A 21,599-nucleotide genomic window follows, 5' to 3' on the forward strand; every position below is an offset into this window, starting at 1 on the left:
CAGACTTCTTTGTGCTACCTTTCACCTCTGCTTTGAGAACCATGGTAGTTGATCTTCTCCAAAATCCATGACAGCCACCACTGAGTCTGATTCTACCCATACCTTATTCCACCCCTTAATTACTTATTGCCACCTCAATGATTTCTAAGATACCAAGTACTTCAACTATATAACTAGTATTATATTCACCCCAAGTACTCGATTCATTACTTTGTTAGATTTATTTATTGGAAAAACAAGTTATTAACATGGTAGAAATATTTTCCCACAAAACAACTTATTAACAAGGTAGAGGTACAACGCCAAACGTAATACTCATTTTCCAGCGATAAATTTTTTCCTAGGGGATTGTTTGACCCCTAAGTTTTGGACCCTATTTTTTATATTAGTATTGATTCTCCTACTAATACTCCAGCTATATATGTATTTCTTATTCTGAATCAGATGGTACTACGTGTGGCGTTGTAGTTGATAATCCAACCTTCAATGATCTCCTTCTCAGATGCTCGTTGCCTGGTTAACCATTCTGGGTCCGCTGGAGATGGATAACTGTAATCCAAACAATGTGACCCTATACAAAATTATATGTTAGTAGTGGACAACTTTCTAGAAAGAACAAATTAAAAAGCGGCTAAGAAATAAATCGTTAAGCCTTATATATGCTATTAAACACAATAAATTATTGTAGATGTGGAACATACCCTCTGTAGTAGTTATCGCTACAATGCTGTCTGATATGTTATGCAACACCCTGCAAATGTGCAGATAATGACACAAAAATCAATCAAAATTGGGTTAAATAAGTATTTCATTCTAAGTTCTGCCAAGCAATAACAAGTGTATGTATTATTGTATTGTCTCTTATTGCGTACCCTCCACTACTATAAGGATCTTTTAGTCCGTTAGAGAATATGATGTTGCTACCGAACTCTGACAAGACCTGTTTTATATTCTGCGATCACAATTAGGTGGCATTGACATAGCTTTAGTAACAGGTGTAGGGGAGCAATATCCCCGTTAAGGAACATTGCAGGCGAAACATAAGCGATCTCAATACAACGACCCCCAGGACCGATCTATGAAGCAGCTCTCTAAGAAACGTTGCATACGCGACTTCAATACATCGACTTCCAAGAACGACCTGTGAGCAGCTCCTTCCGTATAGGTGGTACGCTTAAATCCAGCCCGAGGCATCACAAAACGGGAAGAAGACTGGAAACTGAACACCTCGGATAAAGACATACCCCACTTTATGTAATCATCACCAAAACCTTGCCTTTACCGGGAAATATGGGTTACCTCACCCACTCCCAATCAGCATACAACTCATAGTAAGGGTTACTCAACACCTGTTCAAGATCTCCTCCCTACATTTGTTCACAAGGATCCACGTGTCCCAAAGATCTAAACTCCCCAAAGCCTATAAATACTACCTAATGGAACTACGTGAGACCTGATTCTTCTCTCCCCAAAAATAAGAGATCAAGAGAAGATATCGAGGCTTCGCCGGTTTAACTTCGGTCTAATCCAAACCCTAATCACCCCCTTCATCTACAACAATCAGGAAAAGACCTAAACGATCCTTTACATTGGCGCCGTCTGTGGTTTCGATTACTTGAGAACCACCTTAAATCAGTTCATCCATCACCAATTCTCAAGCCCACGAAGCATGGTTGACCTCGAAGCTCAAGTCCAAAGACCTTGCCCACCGGTTGGGAATAGCTAAGCGAGAGCATTTCCTTGCTTCGGGGAGGAAAATGCTACTTTACGAGCTCGGTGGATAGTTACCAGCAACAGCAAGTAGGTAACGGAGCAGAGAACGGCATCAACGACGTTAATCAACAGATTAACGAGTTATCACAAAGGATTGGTCGAACGCCGTAAAGAAGGATTCGACCGCAGTTGTGCACAAGATGCTTAAAACATATCGCGTCTCCGATTCGGTGGCCGAGGTCCTCAATAAACCCTCTCCACAAGACTTTATCTAGCCACGCTTCCCATGTATCACGATGGCAAAGACGTGCCCTCCGGTCAACATGTGGCTCGCTACATTCAGAGTTTAGCACTTTACAGCTCACCCGAGTTTGATCATATCCACTGCAGATTATTTCCAGCCAGTCTCAAGGATGGCGCTCTTGATTGGTTCTTTTCACTGGAATCTGATTCTATCCAAACCTTCGAACAGCTTACTGATTTGTTCGCCAGCCAGTACGTCCACAACAGGCGGAAGAAGGCAGATCTTGATTCTTTGTTTCAATTATCATTCAGGGAAGATGAGACTATTTGTGAGTTCCTAGGACGGTTCAAGGCCGAACTATTGTGCATGGAAAGCGGCTTGAAAGAATCTTTCGCCACACTGGCCTTTTCCAATGCTTGCCGAGTGCGTAACACCGACCTCTCCAGATCGTTGATGAAGGAACGCCCCGAGACACTGTCCGAGCTCTACGCTCACGTCGACAAGTACATCAAGTTGCAGGAAACTTTGAAGCTCCACGGCTTAGACGAGAACCAGGAGGTGGCAGCAGTTTCCGATCGTACTCAACGCGCAAAGAAGCACTCTAGGTCGCTTGTACCAAAAGCCAGTATCCGATCAGACAACAGCAGAGAGTTTGCTATCCTGACGCGCTCCCCCAATTACATTCTGGATAAGATTAAGCGAGCCCCCTTCTTTCGGCCCGATGTGCGGCAGCCAGTAGATCGACCTGATAAGCCATTTTGCGCATTTCACAACGCCAAATGCCATGAAACTGATGCCTGCTGGGGGCTTAAACATTATCTCCAGGATCTAGTGGAAGCCGGACATATCAAACAGTACACTAGCATTCCTGACGGCGACTTGCGTCACAAACTGATGGCTCGCCCGAAAGCGTAGTCGATCTCCACCTCGCCGTCACTACCAAAGAGGTTCCATTTCGTCCCTCGCCAGGAGGGCGTCCCACGAGATCGATCGGCGCGCCCGCGAGCGAAGGCAAACTCCTCCGATCGTGACAATGATCGAACTATTCACGTGATTACTTTCCCGGACGATTCCGTCACCTCATCCAGAGAGAAAAGACGCCGTGTCGGCACTCTTCAGGAAGTCTATCATTTCACTTCACAGGCAGCTCACGCCCTGCGTGGTTCCGATCGCAGCGCAGGCGATATCACTTTCACGGAGGCCGACTTAAGCAAAGTCTGCCTCCCTCATAATGATGCATTGGTCGTCCATGTCAAAATTAGTGACTGGACAGTCAAGCGCGTCCTGATCGACCCCGGCAGTTCCTGTGACATCTTGTTCTACCACACCATGCAAGAGATGAACCTTCCCAAGTCCGTCCTCCTCGACCCGATCGCCCCCCTTTATGGGTTCAATGGTTCCAGGGCCGATCCCATTGGTGATATTATACTTCCAGTGTCGGTGGGATCTAGAGAGGACAAGATCACCGCAATGCGGTTCGCGTTCTAGACAAGTCGTCATACAATGCCATACTCGGACGCCGTTGGATCCATCAGATGCAAGCCGTACCGTCAACGTTGCATCAAGTTCTCCGTTTCCCAGGACCTAGAGGAATGATGGAACTTCGAAGCAATCAGCTTGAGGCGTACCATTGTAACCAGATCATGTCAACCACTGAGACTGCCCGTGAACCGACCCCCGCATGAACCCACCAGTTACACCATGGCACATGACTTAGTTGCCGAGGTCCAGCGCCAAACTGCCAAGCAGAATGCTGGGGGCTCTAGCAAGCAGTTTTTCTCTCCAATGCCGATACCCGCACTTGCTCCCCGAAGTCTTACGCCGCCAAAGACGGTCTCCAAAGATTGATCAATGTCCGTACCAGCCGTCCGGATAGAGTCTCGAGAGGTCTCATTTCGTGTTAGGCCGCCACAGATGCCCGCCGCAGCCACACCATCAATGTGCTGCGCAGCGAGTCCCACTCCCGTCGTGGGTATCCCATCAGCGTTGCGCGCGCGTGTCTCCTCCACCCTCGGTGACCGGTCTGTCGTCCCACAAAGTGTTCAAACCTCCCCCGATAGCGAATCGCCCAGCAGCGCTTCGCCATCAGTTGCAAAACCTCCAGCGGCAGAACGAGAAAAAGTGAACCTAGGCACCGAAGACGACCCCAAGTTTGTATATGTAGGGGCTAACCTCGACCCCACAATCAGGACCCACCTTGTAAATTTCTTATCTATGAATAAAGATGTTTTTGCTTGGTCGTATATTGATGTGCCTGGCATAGATCCTGCAATCGCATGCCATAAATTAAATGTTCATCCCAATGCTAGACCAGTCCGACAACGACCCCGCCGACTATCCCTGCGTTTTCAAAAGGCCATCAACGACGAGGTCGACAAACTCAAGCAAGTCGGCTTTATCAGAAAAGTAGACTATCCAGAGTGGATCGCTAACATCGTGGCAGTACCCAAAAAGAACGGCACAGTTCGCCTATGCGTCGATTTTACGAATGTAAATCAGGCCACACCAAAAGACAGTTTTCCCCTACCGCGTATTGACCGACTTGTCGACCAGACCTGTGGTCATGAGCTTCTCTCCTTCATGTATGCGGCGGTGGATGGGTACAACCAAATCCCACTCGCGAGAGGAGGATCAAGAGAAGACCTCTTTCATTACCGAACAAAGGGATCTATTGCTAACGTTCTCCGTTCGGCCGAAAAACTTATTTGGAGCAGCGTATCAACGCCTTGGTCAGCGACATGTTCCAAGACATGTTAGGCAACACCATGGAGGTCTACATCGGCGATATGGTCGTCAAAAGCAAAAAGCCCGGTGATCACCTTGACCATCTTGCACCTGGCGTTCTCTAGACTACTGCCGATGCGGGCATGAAGTCAAATCGGATAAATGCCTTTTTGGCGGCGTCCTCCGCAAATTTTTAGGGTATCAAGTGTCTCAGCGAGGGATCGAAGTGAATCCAGACCAGATCCGAGCGTTCTTAGACATGCCCGATCCCCGCACGAAGAAACAAATACAGAAATTGTCCGGCATGGTCGCTGCACTCAACCGATTCATATCAAGGGCATCCGATCGGTGCAGACCGTTCTTGCAACTCCTTAAAAAAGGTGAGCAGTTCTCATGGAGCGATCAGTGTCATCAAGAATTCGCCACTCTCAAAGAGTACCTCACCACTCCCCCCGTCTTAGCCAAGCCCGTTGATGGAGAGACTCTGGGGCTCTATCTGGCAGTATCCGATTTCGCCATCAGCTCAGTTCTCTTCAAAGAGGAAAACACTTCCGAAAAACCGATCTACTTTACAAGCAAGACGCTCACGCCGGCGGAAAAGAATTACTCCTTCCTGGAAAGAGCCGTGCTTGCTTTGTTGTATTCAGCACGGAAGTTCAGGCCTTACTTTCAGGCGCATCGAATCAAAGTTCTTACCGACCTCCCATTAAAGAAAATCCTCCACAAAGAAAACAAGACCACTCGAATGGCAGTTTGGGCCGAAGAACTCGGCGAACACCACTTGGAGTTCGTACCGCGGATTTCTCAGAAAGGACAGGTCGTCGCCGATTTTCTAGCAGATTTCCCTGTTGAGGACCCCAATTGGGAACAAGACACCGACCTCCCAGATTCGAAAGAGCACATCAAGTCCGCCTGGTCTCTCTTTGTAGATGGTTCTAGCAATCCTGGCGGCAGTGGCATAGGGGTTGTCTTAGTTTCACCCGATGGAACGGTGTTGGAGAAGTCAGTTCGCATCGACTTCGCAACTTCCAATAACGAGGCGGAGTAATGCAGTACCGATCGAGGGACTTCAGATATGCATTTGCAGCTTCGGTGTCACAGAGCTCCAAGTCTTTAGTGACTCACAGCTGGTTGTTCGCCAGGTTGCAAAAGAGTACACTACCCATGAAGGTAATCTTTCCAAATATCTTCAGGTCGTTCATCAGTTATTGCCTTCTTTTAAGCAGGTACACATCCGTCACTTCTTGTGTGACGAAAACCGTCATGCGGACAATTTAGCTTACCTAGCAACCCAGACCCCGAGCTGCACCCCAAGACAACTACTCATTGAAGTAGTCGATCGACCTGCCTACCAAGTCGAGCACACCCTGACAATAAGCGATCTCTTCCCTCTCTCCGCCAGTCAGCTGCGTCAAACATGGATGCAGCCTCTTATCAACTATATCCAGCACGGCACACTCCCTGAGGAGCGTACCAAGGCTAAGCAAATCCCCTACCAAGCACGACGTTATTGTTTGTTCCATCACAAATTGTTCAGGAAATCCGCTGGTGGCCCACACTTGCGGTGCATCACTCCAGAGCAGGGTCAGTTAGTTTTCGCAGAGATCCACGAAGGAGAATGTGGAAATCACGCCGGCGGTCGCTCTTTAGCCCATAAGGCCATCTCACAAGGATATTTTTGGCCCCGTATGCAGATCGATGCTAAAGCATACGTCCTCAAATGTGTCAAGTGTCAAACATTTGGCCACAATATCATCCAACCTGCGCGCGAACTGATCAGTATAGCAAGCCCATGGCCATTTCACATGTGGGGCATGGACATTATGGGACCGTTCGTCCCCCAGAAAAGCACTAGTTTTCGGTTCATCTTAGCGGCAACCGACTATTTCACCAAGTGGGTCGAGGCCATTCCTTTAGCCCATGTCAAAGAATCGCATGTCCGAAATTTCATCTGGACTCATATCATCACCAAATTTGGGCTGCCACACACACTCGTCATGGACAATGGACCTCAATTTTGAGGACGAACCGTTAAAGAATTTCTCGCAAAGTGGAAGATAGTTCATGCATTTTCTACTCCACAGTACGCTCAGAGTAATGGTCAAGCGGAAGCCAGCAACAAGGCTATCTTGGAAAACTTGAAGAAAAAGATTAAGAAGAATAAGAGCCAATGGCCAAATCAGTTGGAGAATATTCTATGGGCTCACCCACACCATTTCTCGATCCAAAGACCCGGTGAATCACCATTCTCTTTATGTTATGGCACGTAATTCCCACCGGTGGCGATCACTACAACTCGATCAGAACTTGTCGAGTCGGGACACAACGACTCCGTGTTAGCACGAGAAGTCGACCTGTTGGAAGAAAAGCGGGACTTAGCTGCCATCAGAGTCGCCTCTTATCAGCAAACTCTGAAGAACTCCTACAACAAGCGAGTTCATCCTAGGTCTTTTCAGCCTGGCGACCTAGTGCTGAAAAAGACACAGGACGATTCCAAGTTAGCACCCACATGGGAAGGCCCCTATATTGTGGAACGCGTCGTCGGCAATGGAGTATACTGGATCAAAACCCAAGAGGGGCAGATGTTGCCTCGACCTTGGAATACCTATCTACTGAAAAAAATTTACCAGTAGTGCCATTCATGTCGTATATCTTTTTGTTCACATTAATGAAAAATAAGTTTCTTGTGTTAACTACTATAGTATCATCTATTTACTTGTATTGACAAGTCAAACAGTTTACACAGCATAGATAATCAACACGTTTCCTTGGTCCGCCACCCCTCAGCCAGCAAAACACTGTCGCCAACGCGAACGCTCTCCGCGCGCATATAGCTCTCTGGAGCTCACAGGCTCTACAGCCTCTCCAAGTCTTGTTACGTCGAGGACCTATATTTTTAGGATCGACTACACGAGAACGCTCTCCGCGAGCATATAGCTCTCTGGAGCTCACAGGCTCTGCAGCCTCTCCAAGTCTTGTTACGTCGAGGACCTATATTTCTAGGATCGACTACACGAGAACGCTCTCCGCGAGCATATAGCTCTCTGGAGCTCACAGGCTCTGCAGCCTCTCCAAGTCTTGTTACGTCGAGGACCTATATTTCTAGGATCGACTACACGAGAGCGCCTCAGCGAGCATATAGCTCTCGGAGCTCACTGGGCTCTACCTCTCTCCAAGTCTTGTTACGTCAAGGACCTATATTTTTAGGATCGACTACGAGAACGCTCTCGCGAGCATATAGCTCTGGAGCTCACGGGCTCTCTGACCTCTCCAAGTCTTGTTACATCGAGGACCTTATATTTTTAGGATCGACTACACGAGAACGCTCTCCGCGAAAGCATATAGCTCTCGGAGCTCGGGCTCTGACCTCTCCAAGTCTTGTTACGTCGAGGACCTATATTTCTAGGATCGACTACACGAGAACGCTCTCCGCGAGCATATAACTCTCTGGAGCTTCCAGGTTCTGCAGCCTCTCCAACTCTTGTTACGTCGCGTACCTATTTTTCTAGGATCGACCACACGAGAACGCTCTCCGCGCCCATACAGCTCTCTGGAGCTTATAGCTTCCACTGTCTCGTCACTTCTCATTCATCGCAAACCTATACTCTAGGGTCGACCACATGCGTACACTACCAATGGGCATTCCGTTTCTATCCGCTACCACGCCCTGCCTAAGCAAGTCATTCCCGGCAGCATTACTTATAAATTCAGACAGAATGCACCTAACAAAGACCTCTTCAACCTCGAGTCATAGCATCTAAGCAGGCTCCTAGCAGTTTTCTCTTATACACAAGGTGACACACGGAGTATAGTAACAGTTACATGAAGAACACTTCTGCGCGCTGAGCATTGAACTACCCACCACGCGCATAATAAGCAGGCGAATATATGCAAACAATCAACAATAGCCATGCGTTCTAAATCCAACCCATACTAGTGCTTGGCCATAGCCATTACAGCTCGTTTTACAGATCTGCTGGGGCTACCCAGCAAATCCAGATCGGTACATATTAAACAAACCAACGAACTGCCACTTCAGGTGGAAACCGGTTTCGATTACCGGTGTAGCGAAGCGCTTTCGAGCAAGCTGAAGAAGTGCAGCTCTATTGTTTACTCCCATATAAGAGAGGCAGAATCAACACATCATCGCAACTTCCCATAACGAAATACATTACATCATTAAACATCAGTTAAGACATGCTTATCTTGTGGGGTCGCACTCCTGCCAGCGCCATGTCGAGCAGACCTCAGCATCACCCGCATCCCTTGTTCCTGCGCTTCACCATCAGCCGCTCTCCTTAGGACATGATATTTCTCGTCCAGCTCGGCATATTCGGCACAAGCCAGGGTGTATGCTTCCTTTGCCTCGCTGAGCGACCCCTTGGCATTTCTCAGCATAAGCAGTCACTTTCGCCACCTCCTTATCTAGCTCAGTCAAGTCCATAACCAGCGCAGCGTTCTCTGCCACAGCGTTCTGATACCTCGTCATCATTACTTCCAGCTTCCTTTTCTCAGCTCTCCACGCCGCCCGCATATAGCCCAGCTCCACATGCGAGTCATCATCAGCTTCAATGCCTTGCACAAAGATTCTTGATCTATCATACCCGCAAGAAATCGCAGACAACCAAAGGTCCGCGGACCAAAAGACATTCGAAACTACCATAAACACCTACTGCATCACGCGTTTACCAGACAAGCCGCCATATCCATCGTCCCTAGAAGCGTTTCCATGCTTTCATCCTTTACTTCCGCCTTATCACCATCCAGCACGACCCCCTTCAAAAGGCTACTCGCTATGGGGGTAGAGTGGAAACTACAGTCTGAACGTTTCACGATGCGTTTCTTCCCCGTTTTCCCCATGTAGTAGAACTCGCTCCCCACATCCCCAGGTCGCGGGAACGAGTTCTCACCAGCGGATTGACGACCTGGTGACCTGATTACAACGCCACCCGCTCTTCTAGGTCGTTTGTTGCTTCTGGTTCCCACCAACGCAGCCTTCCGCTTTCCCCGGTCTCCATGCACGTGCGGGGAGAACTCTATCTCCTCCATGACCAGTGGCGAAGTTTCTCTCAAACGCCCTTTTCCTTTACTCCGCTTGCTGCATTCTGCCATTATTACACCTACGAACAAAGAAGACACAGTCGAACTTAAAGACCGGGGCAGGATTATGCTTAGCCAGACATGTTTCAACGAGGAGAGCAACGTTACCTTTCAAAGCAGCGGTAGCGGAAATGCACAGTGCAAAGAAGAAGAGAAGCTGGAACAAACGTTCAAACACCTTTGGTCTTCCGCGAACAGTTTCACTTATCAAGTAAACGTCTTTTCCAAACCACGTCATAATTACCTTGAGGCGTAAGCGTCGGCCAAGTACATCCACCATCATTCGCCCCTCGAGCCGCTCATTTGTCTTACCGCGTGGCATTCCCCTCTGGCGATCACGGTATCATCAATACAGGACACGCACAAAGCGTAACAAGTGTGCAACAACGCAGGAAAACAAATAGCGACCTTTTTTACACAACACTTTCATACAGTTCGTTCTTTAGCCGGGCTGCTGAGACTACTCAGGAAATCCAACCCGGCTACGCAAAAGTTAACTTCATATGGTTCCCCCGAACTAGTGCGGGATACCAACTCATTCAACAAAACAGAATACAGAAATGCAAGAAAGGCAAACTGCCCAGGTTACCCCAGGAAACCAGTTCTATTGTATGGCAGCATCTAAGCTGATAAAAGACATTCAACAAATTTACAACTCACCCTCCCCGGGCACCACAGGTAGTTCTGCAGCCTCAAAAGCTTCATCGACCTCAGCATCCCTCCCGTCCACTACGATCGATACGCCATCCAGTTCCAAACTCATCAGCGCGTCGGGTGCAACAGCTCCAGCTTCAGACACCACGGCTTTTGGCATGATCAAGGAGGAGGCAATCGCCCCACCTCCGTCTCCTCGTACCTGTTCCACTGGGGTACGGGACGCGCAGCGTGCGTGTTCCTCCTTCAAAGCCTTGTAATCCGCTTCCAGATCTAAGAAGTCCGCATCCAGATTATCATAAGCCTTAGTAGCGTCCTGAGCAACCTTCTTGCAGTGAAAGGTATAATCGTTCAGCCTTCTAATTTCCACAGTTGTGACATTTAAGCGTTCCGCCCGCTCGCTTCTAGCTTTACGCCTCCGGATCTTGGCCGGTATCTTTCAAAGATCTTCGGATTCAGATTTTTTATGAGCCTTCCGCAGTCCTCAAGCTCCTCACGCTCCATCTTAGCGGCGTCACGCACATTCTTGACTCCTCGGCGGCTTCAACACGGACTCTCTATCCGTTTTATTGAATCAAGCGCAATCTCTTTCAACTTTTGGAAACCACTGACAAGCTGCCATAGTCCACGAATATAAACAAATCAAAGCAACGAACATAACAAAACACGCTATATCAAAGGATGACAAGCCCACGTACCAGACATTGCGCGATTTCCATCCGCAATATGTTATTCGCCAGTCCCTTCTCATCCAGTTCTTTCCGATTGCCATCTAACGCGATCTGTTCCAGCAAGCAAGCCGATACCTTACTCGACCTGAAACTACATTTAGTACGCTTTATCATTCGCTGCCCTCCGTGTTCATCTAAATACACGAACTGGGCATCCAAGTCATCAGCACTCACAACAGCCTTCCCACTCGCCTTGCGGGGAGCCTTCGCTTTTGCTAGCGGACTGGGTTCCCGTCCTCCTCGAGATGGACTAGCTCCCCCACCGAAGGTCGCCAAGTCCATGACCTGCTCAGGCCTCGTCCGACTCCGGCGCCCACCGCTAGCACCACCCCCCCCCCCCCACTAGAGCTCTCCCCCCGACCGTGTTGGACAACCTTCGCCATTCGAGCCCCCTCCGCGATTCGGGCCCGCTTCTTCTCTTCTCTTCTCGACCTACCCCGGGACCCGGCGGTGAAGGCTACGGTTTCAGTTCCGGGGGGGCGTCAATAGTTAACCTTCCGGATCTGGCTTCGAACTACAAACCCCTACGATTACCACCACCGGAGGAGGGCCGGGGCGCCCAGCGCCGATCTCGGTCCTCCCGTGTTATCAGATCACTTGTCCGCTTCTCCATCACCACCCGCTTCGTTCGACCTAGAGCTCGCTCTTTTTTAGCCTTCCTTTTCTCCCGGATCGCAGCACCTCCTTTTTCCTCAAAGAAATGAGCAAATTCCGGAAGCTTCGCTCGTTTTTCTTCTCGACTCAACCGCGCGAACTTTTCTATCTCCCCGCGATTAGTTCGTGTTCGCACAAGGAACTCTGCAAACAAAGCAAAGAGATGAACCAGTTAGAAACACAGTCGCTCCCCCATTAAAGCGTCAAAAGCAAGACAAGCCTACCCACCAGCTAGGCTACACTTCCTAGTTCGCAACCTACATCCACTAGCACAGTAGTTGCCAACTAACAGCAACGGCCTCTTTGTCCAGGCCTCATTGCTTACCACATCGAGCACAGCAGTAGAACGAGTCGTCATGGTTTGCAAGCTAAAGTTCAGATTACCAGACCGCCTCATTACGTAGTGTTCTATTACGTCAGACACCCCTATGTGGTATTCACCACTGGCATTCAACAGGTCGAACACCTTAAATAGTCGCCAAGTGTTACCAACAAACTGGCATGGAGACTTCCCACAGTAACTCAAGAAGTCACAAACTAATTTCGAGAACGGTATCTGCATGTACGCTCTTAGCTGACCTTCACAGATGATTATTCCACCATTCGGAGGATCGTGCCTCTCACTACGGACGTCTTCACTCAGCCTGGGTTCGTATATTTCCAGGTCGGGCACATTGATCCCATAAAGGCGCCATTTCGAGAAACATGCTAGCAAAGACGATGATCTACCGCTCTTAGGGGTAACTCACCTACTGGCGTCATCTCCCCTCGACCCGACGTACTAGCCACGTCATCTTCTGACCCAGATCGACTATTAACCTCCTCTACCCTAACTTCTTCATCCACCTCAGTCCCATCACCACCACCACCACTCAATGAGTCTTCATTCTCCTCTTCATACTCTCCCGCAGCTGAAATCTCCCAAAATCTCCCGAACCTCGAGCGAAAGTGTCGTCCGAATCCGACATTGTAGTCTTTCCTTTTTCTCAAATTACCCTACCTTAAACCCTACAACCTAACACTGACCTCCCAACTTAACAAACCCTACTGGAACGAGAAGAAAGCAAAGTGAAAATGAAAAGCAAACAGCAACAGAAGCACTCACCTGCAGAGCCCTAGCTTGCGTTTTTGCGGAAGAAGAAACCTGGAAATGCTTTGTTGGTTATCCCAAATTTGATTTTGCACAACCACCTGTTCAGTACCCAAGAAGTTATGATTACGGCCTATCATATAGCCCACACACGTGTCCAAGGACTTGTCTTTTCATGGGTTCCAAATAACGCGGCGACACGACTCCTTTCCAACTGCTATGATTCTGTCACGTGCCACCCACGCCCTAATTTTTCTTTCCCGCCAAAACCATCATGCTACAAGATTTGAACTCCGCGCCATCTCAGTCACAACAATCACCATAGCTCGCTCATGCTTCACCCAAGTGTTGTTTCTTCTCTCAGCAGATCGCTTGCGAATACAACCAATCTACTGAGAGGGGGCTGTGTAGGGGAGCAATATCCCCATTAAGGAACATTGCAGGCGAAACATAAGCGATCTCAATACAACAGCGACCCCGGGACCGATCTATGAAGCGACTCTCTAAGAAACGTTGCATCGCGACTTCAATACATCGACTTCCAAGAGCGACTGTGAGCGGCTCCTTCCGTATAGGTGGTGGCGCTTAAATCCAGCCGAGGCATCACAAAGCGGGAAGAAGACTGAAAGCGCCTCAGATAAAGACATACCCCACTTTATGTAATCATCACCAAAATCTTGCCTTTACCGGAAAATACGGGTTACCTCACCCACTCCCAATCAGCATACAACTCATAGTAAGGGTTACTCAACACTTGTTCAAGATCTCCTCCCTACATTTGTTCACAAGGATCCACGTGTCCCAAAGATCTAAACTCCCCAAAGCCTATAAATACTACCTAATGGAACTACGTGAGACCTAATTCTTCTCTCCCCAAAAATAAGAGATCAAGAGAAGATACGTAGGCAGCTCGCTCAGAAGCGAACTCGGTCTAATCCAAACCCTAATCACCCCCTTCATCTACAACAATCAGGAAAAGACCTAAACGATCCTTTACAACAGGTAATAAGACTAAGAAGATTCTACATCAGGGTGTCAATTAATTGCAAATGTGGAGTTTTTTAATGAATAGGATCGGTAATCAATATATATTTTATAGATTTATTCTAGTGAAAATAACTTGGAAATTATGTAGGTTGAATTAGGAACTTACATGACCACCAAATTCAGTTGTGACCCAATGAGGCCTTGGGTCGACGCCATACACTTGGCGGCATGATTTAGAGAAGTCGGTCAGATTGAATGGAGAGTATTGGAACATTGTAGAATTCGGTCCATGGCCAATGGGAATTACCAGCTCAGTTCATGTCTACAATACAACACGGTACATATAAGAGATATGGATATGACATCCGTTTAAATATGGTTGACGAACACCTAATAATGTAAGAAAATCAACATTTGTACATTTATTTGTTCAATGTACAATACGTTAAGGAACACTAATAAACTATAGTTAAGTGCATAAAGATAAGCTACCTGCCACCACCAACCATCTTCATATACAGGACCAACAATTGTTGTATCGTAGCAAGGATCATCTCCCCATATGGCAGCGACGCCAGCAAGCACCCTACCAAGTATACCTGTCCCTTTAGGTGCTCCATCAATGGCATCGCAAGTTTCGTTCAACCTGGACCATCTAGCGCCATTATATTGCGCAGCTGCGCAATATGTAGTGTCCAACAAGTTCTTGAGCTCAAAGGACGTGTTTAACCGGCTATTTCATCAAACAAAAACAGTACAATTAGTTAAAAGCTTCAATTCATTTCATATATGAAAAATATATTAATATTAGGGTTAACCAATATTACCCCCACTAGATGAGCCAATTAGGATTTCCTTCCTACTGGATGGGAAATTAGGATCTCCCCTCTAAATACACACAAAGAAAAAAGTCAAATTGGGTTGACCAAATTTTTTTTGTGTATATTTAGGAAGAAGACCCTAATTTCCCATCTAGTATGAGGAAAATCCTAATTAACTCATCTAGTAAGGGGGTAACACTAATTCACCCTTAATATTATTGAGGTTGTAAGAACCAATTACGAGCAAGTCTTAAACTTCCTGCTTAGGATTGCAAGACCGTTTGTTCGATTAGCAATTTCATCAATTTTCGACCATGATTTCCGTATTGTATTATAGCAACTCCTACTAGTATCCTGCATCAAATGTCATGAAGCGTAAAAATTGTTACTCTCCAAGAAGTTTACATTTAGCAAAATGAAAGATGATTTTAACCAGGCCAACAGTACTCTAGAAGTAAACAATATTAATTCTTGTGTAGTTGATCCTCATGCTCAATAATGACAAACAAAATTAAGTAATTCTAATAATGCTGATAACGGATTCTTTAACATGGTTTGGCCTCGCGCGTCAACACAACAATGCCCTACGTGTTGCTCTTTCATTTCTTATATAATTGAATTTTCATGCAAAGTTAGTTACATTTTTAGGCTGTTTTTTCCATAAGAATTTTTAATGTAGATTGAAGCGGCGGAAGCAACACTTAATTGAAATCTATACTTTATAGAACCCTAAAAGTCTCACATTTATTCATAATCACTCAATAGTTCATAAACACAAACACAGTTATTCCCAAACCTAAATACAAACCCTTATTTATAACAACCAAGTAGAGTTTTCTTTGTTAAGCAAAGAAAAACCAATTAAACTAAAGAGGCCGCCTATTGCATGCACTCATGAGCTCGACTAATACTTGACTAGATGTCCACATCACACTCTCCAGGTTGAAGCTTGTTCACAAACTTGTTGACATGAAAACCCACCAATATGCAAAAGCTTTTAAAACTTCAAACTTGTATACCCTCCTGTGGTTATGAGGAATTCGATCTCGAATCTTGCCCAAATATCGGCTCAAACGAATAACATGACACCACAATGCTGCTAGTCTCTTTTCTTGAAACACAACGGATACTGGAAATCACAAAGTATGCGTTGAAGTGCTTTGTGGCTGCGAGCAAAAACCTTCTCAAAATTGGTTAGAAAAATATCAATATAACCACCACTTTGTGCTTGCTGAATTGGAGAAACAAGACCTTCATAGATCTGGTCAGCAGGACGTCTTTGTTACAAAGGAAGGTGATGAACCTACTGATTTCGTTTGTTATCACGCTCAAGACATGACACAACAACTTCATAAATTCCTTCCTTCTCTTTGTTGTCATCGACAACAATCGGTGTTTTACGTTGGGCTAGAGAAGCTTCACCAATGATGTGGGGTTTGGGCTACAAAAGCTCTACCATATCCTCCCTAAGTCGACTAGTCGCTTCTTCTAATCGATCAAACCTATTTTGCATCAAGGCTTCTCTCCACTCTTCTAATCGAGCAACCCGTACGTTAGGGGTTAATATGAATCCATGAGTTCTCTATGAATTCTTCATCTCTAACGTTGTAGACATATCTTGATTTACAAGAATAAAATTGGATTCGCAGTGAACAATAACCAGATGAACAGTGTTTTGGTAAATAGTGTTTCTGCACAAATCTCTCAAAAAACAACCTGCTCTGATACCAAATAATATATATTGAAGTGGCGGAAACAACATTTAATCGAAATCTACACTTTATAGAACCCTAAAAGTCTCACATTTATTCATAACCACTCAATAGTTCATAAACACAAACACAACTACTCCCAAACCTAAATACAAACCCTTATTTATAACAACCAATTAGGATTTTCTTTGTGAAGCAAAGAAAAACCAATTAAACTAAAGAGGTCGCTTATTGCATACACTATTGGGCTTAACCAATACTCAACTAGATATCCACATCAATTCTCATGTAAGTTTATGCTTATAAAATAATAAATCTATAAGTGTATCTCTTCTCAAGTTGAGAGGGGGGATATCTAATGTTAACTTCTCTGATCGAATTTCACAAATTAAAGGCCCACTATACATTAATACTCCAACTCTATGCTTTCTCTCCTTTTTAAGTAAGAGAGGGGTCCTAGGGACATTGTGCTATTCCTAATCAGCATTGAAAAAAAAAAATAATAATAATAATAATATATATATATATATATATATATATATATATATAAGAATAATTGATGAAATTTACTTTCTTACTCTAAAATCCTTGGTGACAACAGCATAGTATCCATCTGACACAATGTCGTCGAAATAAAGAATTGGTGCGGATGATGCTAATGCGCCTGTGGCCATGGGGAGTATTTTAGACGAAACCACGATGCCAGCACTGCATTAATCAAGAGATAATATATTGAATTAAACGAACTATTATAGGGTAATTAGTGATACCCCCACATTTGAAGATTATTTGCCATACCTCCCACATTTTCAACTTCCGTCAGTCAAAAATTAGTTGACTGAGTCAAACCGTAAGAAAAAAACTTAAAATAAATAAATAAAAATCGACCTAATTAAATATTGGAGGTTACCAAAATACCCCTCCAAAAAGGAGATATTGAATTTTATGAGTAGTGGGTGGGCTGGTGAGGAAATATTGAATTTTATGAAAAAAAAATGTGAAATTATTCTACTGGGTTCAAGGGCGCGGGCGCGCTATCAAATAGGGTAATATTGGCGCGGGTAGCGCCTGGTTGATGGAGCGCGGGGCGTGCTCGTAATAGGCAAAATAAAGGCGCGGCCACGCGCCCAAGTAAGTACAATCAGTTCAATTTTTTTCAGTGAGGTCACTGTGGTGCTAGGAGTTAGATTGTTAACTCGTATGCACTCTTTTTTTAAAGGTATTTTGGTAACCTCTACTATTTAGTTAGGTTGATTTTTATTTATTTTTTTTACGGTTTGACTCGGTCAACTAACTGTTGACTGACGGAAGTTGAAAATATCGGGGGTATCGCAAAAGAGATCTTCAAATGTGGGGGGTATCACTAATTACCCCAATTTATTGGGGATCAGTTTATGATTGTACTCATACTATGATACGTATTTATTTATTTTATCTGATAGAAGATTTTCATTATCAAATGACCAAAGTCAGTTATTACATGGGGTTCTTAACCAGAGAAGTTACAAACGATTGTTGAAGGAGAACCTCAACACTATGAAAGTGGATGGGCACATAGACACCCATGCATAAACTACAACACCACTAGAAGAAGAAAAAAATGCATAAATAATGACTTACTTCCACCATAAGACCCTCCAAAGACGATAACAGGACAATTTTCTGCTGATAAATTTTTCATTATGTGCAAAATAACTTCTGCATAATCTGCTATGGCTTGAGCTGAACTGAAGTACCCAAGAGTGCTAGCGTTCCGAAAAGCCTTGTCCATCGACCCAAATGGAATTGATTCTCCATAGTAGCAGTGCTGTAAACACAAGTTGGATTTCTATTAATACTAGTACTATATTTTTAAAAGGAATGGGGAACTGCATACAAGGGCCCCTTGAAGATGACAAGTTTGCAATGATTGATTAAGGATTCTGCCAAAGCACAATCCAAACATAAAGAATGGGGGTGTCCTATTTTCAGGACTAGCTCTACCCTATAGCAAAAAAAGCAACCGCTTAGGGCCCCGCAGTCCAAGGGGCCCCCAATATATTCTAGCCCACGTATAGTCCCTTATTGTTTTATTGCGAAAAAAAAAACTTACTATTGTTTTTTCATTTATTTTAATCGGTTAGATAAACGTTTTTACTTTGGAAAATTGGAAATTAAAAAATCGCATTAAACCCCTTCGTTTTCCTCGCGTTTTCGCCTTCTCCAACAAATAAACCAGGCCTCCATAACTAATTAAACTTCTTCATCACTCTATGACAAATTATCAAATGTGAGGCTTTGAAGCCATCACTTCAATCTTATATCTATAATTCTTTTGCCTTTTTTGGTTTTTCTATATTGTTTAATTTGGTGTAGAATTCTTATTCTTCTCTCTCTCTTTGTTAAATAAATTTATTGAAATTTCAAGTTTGTGACATTGTTGTTTGGTCATGATCCTCGATTGTTCAAGGTGTCTTGTAGAAGACATTTTTTTATTCTTTCAAGCCTTCCTCATGCATTTATAGTGTCTTGTCTTGGATCTCTATGTTTGTTTACAACACTTTTATGTTTCTACTTCACTTTGTAATGTTTGTATTCTATTCTTTTTATCAATAAAATTCAATTATATATATATATATATATATATATATATATATATATATATATACAAGACACTATAATTCTTTTGCCTTTTTTTGGTTTTTCTATATTGTTTAATTTGGTGTAGAATTCTTATTCTTCTCTCTCTCTTTGTTAAATAAATTTATTGAAATTTCAAGTTTGTGACATTGTTGTTTGGTCATGATCTGCTACGGTGTTCAAGGTGTACTGTAAGACATTTTTTTTATTCTTTCAGCCTTCCTCATGCATTTATAGTGTCTTGTCTTGGATCTCTATGTTTGTGAAGATCTCCCTTACAACACTTTTATGTTTCTACTTCACTTTGTAATGTTTGTATTCTATTCTTTTTATCAATAAAATTCAATTATATATATATATATATATATATATATATATATATATATATATATATAAAAGAAAGTTTGTGAGGAGAGTAATAAAAAAAAAATGTTAATTATGATCAATTTTTACAATAATTTTTATCAACTAAATTTTTTGTTAAATAAACTAAGGGTTTGGATTGATATGAAATAACGTAAACAAATTTATAATATGTAATAATTTTATTTATTGAAACATCTTGAGCCGCCCCTGCCTATTTTAATTGGCATCACGCATGTACTCAGATAACCATGATACATATAATTGTTTTGTTCTTCTTGAGTTACTTTTAATCTTTCCTAATAACATTCAACCAAACAAAAAGAAATTTGATTATGTGAAGAAACTATAAATCCTTAGAGGCTTGGACATTTTTGGTTTTTACCTCTATAGCAACCATAAGACCATTGAATCGACCCGCTAGTACAATATCATCAGCGCTATTACCCAATGCCGACTCTGCTCCCAGTTCAACAAAGATCGGAGCGTTAGTATTAGCACCACCCCAATATATAAAGTCGACAATGTACTTCTGTTGGAAGGTGATATAACTATCTGGCCTATAATTAAAATGATCAAGTGTTTGTGTATAGTAAAAAATGCCAGATTGATTCGATATAGGAGAACTCTCAAAATTGTTGATATTCCTCAGTCCTATGTTTCTTGGAATTGCACTTAACCTGGGTACCTTAAACCTTGTTGCAAACACACATACTGCGAAGAGAGAGAGATATAAACATAGAAGACAAACTACAAGGCCTTCGCGATAATTTGCGGCCATTTAAACGAAAAGAAAGTTAAAGTGAAAGTTTGAGATTTGTGTAGAACAATGTGAATGAATGAGTGAAGACTTTATAAGTATGCACTGAACCAGTGATTTTGATTTTTTTCTCCTTGGAATGATTTATAGTGTACATACGAACAGAGTCGGTGAAGAAGACAAGATCGAGACTATTTTGGCAGCACATTTCTTTAAAAGGTCGTTAAACCACAAGAACAACAATTGAAAATATTTTGAGAACGAAGTTGAATAATAATGTCGTCCCATGGACAACAACGACTGCTGAATTAAATTTCTTTTCACGCTAGAATTAATTAGAAGGTTGCAAAAAAGTCGGCCTCATCTTTATTCAAATTTCATGTTTGTTTCATCAAATTTATCTTGTTGGTCGTGTTATGAATGGTCGTTTATGATCATAGAAATGTGTTGTCCTATGTATATGTATGTATCTCTTTTTCATAGTTTTCCTAGCCATCATAATTATAGATAACGGCTTTTGTGAGGATCTTATTCTTTTGTTTTCCAGTTTGGAATCTGTTGCTCCAAGGAGTTGAGACTTTTTTTAGAATATAGAAATCCTACCTATATTAATATCCGTTTCTCGCCACATCAGCAAAGTTTTTAACTATTTGAAAAATAATTACTTGCCTTCTTACTAAACTAACCCTGAATTTGGCCTGCTCTCTAATTTAATATAAATTAAAATTGTCCTTTCATGTGTTATGCTAAAACAAAAACAAAAAACGCATTACATTATTTCATTATTTCAAATGTAATGCATGGGATAAAAAAACAAATTCTAAAAAACAATGGATTAGTTAATTGATATGTATTAGTTAATAGATATGGATATGTATTAGTTAATAGATATGGATATAGATTAGTTAATGGATCATGATATGTATTACTTATTGGATATGGATATGTTAAACTTCCAAGTGCTTCCCTTAAATATAGGCCCAGACATGATGGGTTTAAGAATAACAGGCCCGGCCACAGGTCGGGCTGCATGGCTAGTATAGATATGAAAAGTTGAAAACAACAAGAAAAGAGTCCTTTATGGCTCTACTGCCTACCAGAAAATGTCAACTACTAGATTCCATAATAAACCTAGGAGAAAAAATCCGCTCCTAGTCTCTTAGGAGTGAAAAGTCTCATAAGCACCCATCCACCACACATCCATCATCTTATTAACTATTGATTAACTATAGTTAATTAAAATCTAACCAATTTTTGTTTTATTCTCTCTCCAAATCATTCAATTTTTCTTTCAACAAATCTTTCAATTTTTCTTTGTTTCTAGTAAAAAAGGAAAACAAATTATTAATTTCAATTAAAAATTAAAAACTTGTAAATAAATTATTAATTTTGTGTTGCAGATTTTTCAAGGGGTTCTCCTTCATTTA

General features: G+C 43.3%; 1 pseudogene across 1 annotated transcript; it reads right to left on the reverse strand.

The window, feature by feature from the left end:
* Positions 1–200: 200 nt before the first annotated feature.
* LOC147487141 (uncharacterized) lies at positions 201–20,285 on the reverse strand (annotated as a pseudogene). The gene is made up of 7 exons (XR_015201421.1): positions 19,798–20,285; positions 18,051–18,237; positions 17,009–17,138; positions 14,960–15,072; positions 14,390–14,630; positions 702–751; positions 201–571 (listed from the first exon to the last, which is right to left on the reverse strand). The product of XR_015201421.1 is annotated as an uncharacterized LOC147487141 (transcript).
* Positions 20,286–21,599: the final 1,314 nt, after the last annotated feature.

The sequence above is a fragment of the Coptis chinensis genome, chromosome 7 (assembly GCF_015680905.1).
Source record: "Coptis chinensis isolate HL-2020 chromosome 7, ASM1568090v1, whole genome shotgun sequence".
NCBI classification, from domain to species: domain Eukaryota; kingdom Viridiplantae; phylum Streptophyta; class Magnoliopsida; order Ranunculales; family Ranunculaceae; genus Coptis; species Coptis chinensis.